Here is a 6244-nt window from a genome sequence, read left to right as displayed (position 1 = left end):
ACCCAATTTAATCAAAACATCAAAACCTTCCAGTGTGATTTGGGTGGTGAATTTGACAATCATGCTTTTACAAACTTTGCAATGCAACACAGCCTTTTATCCGTTTTTCTTGCCCTCAAACATCATCCCAGAATGGTCGTGCCGAACGAATGATTCGTCGCTTAAACGATATCTATCGTGCCTTACTCATACACGCACATCTTCCACCTTCCTTTTGGGTGGAGGCCCTACACACTGCCGCTTACCTTCACAACATCCTACCCACTAAACGCCTTAACTTCTTTACACCAACATTTGCCCTGTACCTTCGTCACCCAACATATGAACACTTATGAGTGTTCGGATGTGCGTGTTACCCTAATTCTTCGGCCACCATACCTCACAAACTCCACACTCGTTCCATTCGTTGCATCTTCCTTGGCTATCCTTCTGATTTCAGGGGATACCGGTGTTTCGACCCTACAACCGGCAAGGTCTCTATCTCTCGTCATGTCACCTTTGATGAGCACACCTTCCCTTACACAATCCCTACACCCCCCACCACTTACAACTTCCTTGATGACCAACCACCACCCGACTTCACATTTTCTCGGCCCAACCCATCATCACATCCACCCAACATTCACCCGGCCCAACCTAACCTACGTTCTACATCACCATTCCCGATTACCTATACTCGCCGTCCCAAAAACCGCCCTCCGCCCGGCCCCACAACAGCTGCACCAGCTTCGGCTGATCCCACATTAGCTACAGCAGCTGCGATAGCCCCGTTTACGGTTGTTCCTTCAGCTCCTACAACCCCACCACAGCTTAACACCCATCCCATGACCACCCATTCTAAATCAAAACATACCCTCCTGAACACACCAATATCTCCCGTGCCTACCTCCTACTCGAAAGCTTTTACCGATCCTCATTGGTTACATGCCATGCAGGCAGAATTTAGTGCACTACAGGTGAATGACACTTGGGAATTGGTCCCCTACCCGGTTGATAAACCGGTCATTCGTTGTATGTGGTTATTTCGCCACAAATTTAAATCTAATGGCTCACTTGAAAGGTACTGTTAGGGCTGGATTTTTATTATAGGTGATCCTTACACATGATCCTAACCAGTGATCCTTGTTCCTTTGGCAGACAGTGATCCTCCGCAGAACTTCAGGATCAGGATCATGGGACAATATGGTGATCCTCATACTAATGGCCACTTCCGCTTAATACAACATTGTTTTGCAGGAACATCTAGCAGGATATGCTCTAGACATCATGATCCAGGGACGCGTCTTCACAAATATGGCAAGAGCTTAATCGAAGAAAGACGTTGCACAGGATATGGAAACATGGCTTGATTCATGGGCAGCAATTTAGGCTAGATTGTCTTTATTTCTAAAGGGGTAATGAGCTGATAATTAGTCTTATTACCTAAAATAAGTCACCTACACTTGTATAAATACCACTCTTCCTCATTCGGAAGAACACACATGGCATACGACACAACTCTCAAACACTTAGACACTCAGTGATCCTTGTACTCAGCTCATTATCATCCAACGTTGTAATCATATTTTTGTTATATTGAAGCTGGTGATCGGTAGTTGCCATCACCCGAGGTTTTTTATGCCGGAGATCATACATTGATCAAGGGCTTTTTCCTCGTATAAATCATTGTGTCTTTGCATCTTTATCACAGAAGTGATCCTTTACTTTCATAATTAACCAAGCATCATACCCCGTTTTCATAAAGTTTGGTTACATTATCCTTGTGTGATTTTTGACCAAAACAGTTTGGCGCCCACCGTGGGGCAATTGGTGCTTCATTCATAAGAAAATCTTTTGTTCGAAATCATTTCAAAGAGTTACATGGCTTCATCATTGAAGAACACATCCACGGCGATGTCTGCGGTCACCTCATCACAGATTACCTTGCCTCCTCCACCGGCAGGATCTCAGAAAAATACTGAGAAGAGATCAACTCCCACTTTCTCTAAACCTCTATCTTCTTCTGCTACGAATTCTTCTATTCCCAGTACTAGTGATGTATTTGCTTTAATTTTGCAGATGAAGGATCGTATGCAGCGGCAAGATGAAACTAACGAAAGGATCCTCAAGGAAATTGGAGATCTCAAAAGACAAAAGAAAGCGGCAGAGGATCATTCTCCACTGATGCCCAAATCCTTGAACTTTGATACTCCAATGATCACTTCCCAGCCATCAGGGATCCCGGACGTGCAAATCATAGGGGAGTCAAGAGGATCACATCTCAACTCGGCAGCAATGACTCAGACATCAGATTCACATTTTCAGCTAATAGGATCCTATCCTCAATACATGGGATCCTTCATGAATCCGGGAGCCTATCCGGGGGCACAGCAGTTTCGAGGATCCTACTTTGTTCCAGGATCATTCCAGGGCCAAGGATCCTCCTTTGTTCCAGGATCATCCCAGGTTCACGGATCCTCCTTCGTTCCAGGATCATCCCAGATACCAGGATCCTTACAGATGCCAGGATCCCTAAAAAGTTTGCAAACAGGAAGTCTAGATGTCCATCAAGGGGACTTCATTCCAATGCAGACCATTGCTTCCACTGGTCCCTCCATTGTTCCAGAATCCCAGCAATTTGGATTCCCTAACTTGAACCCAATGGGAGGTAACACTTTAAATAATTATCCTACCACTAACCATGGATTCATGCAGGATACAGGTACCAATCATGCTATGGCCAGGGAATTACAGAAACTAAAGGACATGATCTCAAGTGTTCCAGGGGTAGTCAAGCCTATCCCAGAGATTGCAGATGGGAGCCACAAGGTATCTCGCTTTGCACCACCAATCTGTGATGCAGAGGTACCCAAAAGGTTCCATATCCCTACCATGAAGCTGTATGATGGCACAACGGATCCAGAGGAGCATATAGCACAATACAGGGAAAGGATGGAAATCAATCCTATCCCAGAAAAGTTGAAGGAAGCATGCCTATGTAAAGGATTTGGATCCACTCTAACTGGATCAGCTCTTAAGTGGCTGCTAAGTCTTCCCCCCTACTCTATTACTTCATTTGCTAATTTAGTTAATTTATTCAATAACCAATTCTCTTGTAGTAGAAAATTTGAAAAATTAACTAGTGATTTGTACAGGATAACTCAAAATCATAATGAATCATTAAGGGATTATATAACTAAATTTAGTAAAGAATCCTTGGACATTCCCAACTTGGATATGGCTACGGCTGTTGAAGCCTTCAAAATGGGACTGCTTAAGGATTCATTATTCTATGATGATCTTGTTATGACACCATGCAGGAATTTAGATGAAGTAAGAACTCGAGCACTCAGGTTTATCCGGCTAGAGGATGACAAGAGGATCCAGGGAAGACAAGTAGGATCCTCAAAACAAGATAAGCAAGGATCCTCCTTCAAAAGCAACAAGTTCAAACCCTACCATAGAAATGAGAACAAGAATGTGCATGCTGTTGACCAAGAAGAGGATGATGAAGAATATCCTCCAATCTCAGAATATTGTTTTTCCGTTGATAATCATGAACTAATCCTTGCAATGCAGAATCTAGGTGAAAAAGCTAGGTGGCCCAGGAAGAATGATAAACCATCCGGGACTAAAGACAAGTCCAAATGGTGTGCATACCATGAGGATTTCGGGCATCTAACTGAAGATTGCATAGCCTTAAGAAAAGAAATTGGATACCTGCTAAGCAAGGGGCATCTAAAAGAATTGTTGGGGAGAAAAAAGCAAAGGACCCAGGATCCTGAAAGGATCCCTGAAAAGGCTCCAGCACCTCCGGCAAACGCACAAGTGATTAACTTTATATCCGGAGGATCAGATATTTGTGGTACATCCTTTTCAGCGGCCAAAAGACATGCAAAAGAATCAAAAATGGATAATGGAGAAAGGCCTATTAGAACCTCAAGTGTCTCAGAAGGGAAGATGATAACTTTTGATGAGGATGATCGCATCAACATTCAGGATCCCCACCATGATAGTTTAGTTATCACTCTCTTTATCTCTAACCATTTTGTCCGCAGGATCCTTATTGACGGAGGGAGCTCAGTGAACATTATCCAGCTTGATGTCCTGAAGAAGATGGGAATCCCAGAATCAGACATCACACCGAGATCCTCCGTGCTTGTAGGATTCAGTGGGGAAACGAAGAAAACTCTGGGGGACATCAAACTCCCAATCTACGTGGAAGGATTACATAATTACCAAAAATTTTGTGTTATTGACTGTTTATCTTGTTGTAACGTTATCCTTGGCAGGCCTTGGATACATGACATGAAAGCAGTTCCATCTACCTACCATCAATGTGTGAAGCTCCCTAGCCCATGGGGAATAATCAAGATCGACAGTGATCAGCAAGAGGCTAAGGATTGCTATACCTCATCCATGAAGCCAACCTCGAAGCCAAGGGAGCAATAGCAATTACAGTATCCTCCGAGGAATGTCTTGGAGGCAAGAGAACAAGATGTGGACGAAATCCTCTTGGATCCTAGTGATCCTGATTCAAAAATCTATATCGGATTAGGGATCCTTGGCAAGATGAAAGAAGACTTAATATCCTTCCTCAAAAGAAGAAAATCTACCTTTGCTTGGAAACATGAAGATATGACAGGTATATCTAAGGATATTATTACTCACAAACTTGGCATTGACAGGTCTATCAAACCAATCCATCAAAAAAGGAGGAAGTTTGCACCAGAAAGGAATGCCATTATCCAAGAAGAAGTAGAGAGACTACTTCGAGCAGGTATGATCAGAGAGGTAAAGTATCCAAAATGGTTAGCCAATGTGGTTGTTGTCCAAAAGAAAAACGGAAAGTGGAGGGTATGTGTCGACTTCACTGATCTGAACAAGGCATGTCCCAAGGATCCTTTCCCATTACCCCACATTGACTCCATGGTGGATGCAACAGCGGGGCATGAACTGTTAACCTTTATGGATGCATCGTCTGGGTTCCAACAAATCCAGATGGAACCATCTGACCAAGAGGATACAGCCTTTATGACCCCAACCGGTTTATATTGTTATATTGCCATGCCTTTTGGACTAAGAAATGCAGGTGCAACATATCAAAGGCTGGTAAATATGATGTTCAAAGATCAAATTGGAAAAACTATGGAGGTGTACATAGATGATATGGTGGTCAAGTCAAAGAAAGCTGAGGATCACCTAAGGGACTTGGAAGAAGCATTCGATATCCTGGATAATTACAACATGAAGCTTAATCCTTCAAAATGCCATTTTGGTGTTAAGGCAGGAAAGTTCTTAGGATACATGGTAACCCAGAGGGGCATTGAAGCAAGCCCGGAACAAATCAAAGCATTGATGAATATTAAATCTCCTGCCAATGCCAAGGATGTTCAAAGACTGACAGGCAGGATAGCAGCCTTAAACAGGTTCATATCGAAATCCTCAGAAAAATGCAAAGAATTCTACGATATCCTAAGGAAGAATAAGAAGTTTGAGTGGACTGAGAAACATGAGAACGCTTTACAAGCCCTTAAAGAATATATGTCCTCAGCACCAGCATTAGCAAAACCGGAAAAAGGAGATGTGTTATCCTTATACCTGGCGGTATCCTCAACCGCTGTAAGTGCTGTCCTTGTCAAGGATCACGAAGGTACACAATATCCTATCTATTATGTAAGTAAAAGTCTACTTGATGCCGAATCCAGGTACTCACACCTCGAAAAACTAATCCTTGCATTAATCATGGCATCGACTAAGTTAAGACATTATTTTGAAACCCATACTATTGTTGTTAGAACTAATTTTCCAATTAAGAATGTCCTCAGGAAACCAGATATGTCAGGGAGAATGGCTAAGTGGGCAGTAAAGCTTAGTGCCCATGATATAAGATACGAACCAAGAACAGCTATTAAATCTCAAGCACTAGCTGACTTTGTGGCTGATTTCAGTAGTGATCTACAAAAAGAAGCAGAATTGGAGGTTCAGCAGCTGGATGAGACCAAGGATCCTTGGATACTACACACTGACGGATCCTCAAATATCAAAGGCACGGGGCTAGGGATCCTACTAAAATCTCCACAGGGGGACATACCCATAGCCTGTGAGTTCCAAGCAACTAACAATGAGGCTGAGTATGAAGCCTTAATTGCCGGCTTACAAATTGCTAAGGGTATGGGGGTAAAGTATCTTAAAGTATATGTAGACTCATTATTGATCACTAATCACTTTAACGGATCCTATGCTGTTAAAGGTGAAAAACTAA

Source organism: Helianthus annuus, chromosome 12, assembly GCF_002127325.2.
Source record: "Helianthus annuus cultivar XRQ/B chromosome 12, HanXRQr2.0-SUNRISE, whole genome shotgun sequence".
In the NCBI taxonomy this organism is placed as follows: Eukaryota; Viridiplantae; Streptophyta; class Magnoliopsida; order Asterales; family Asteraceae; genus Helianthus; species Helianthus annuus.
Note: the sequence above shows the minus strand (reverse complement) of the source record.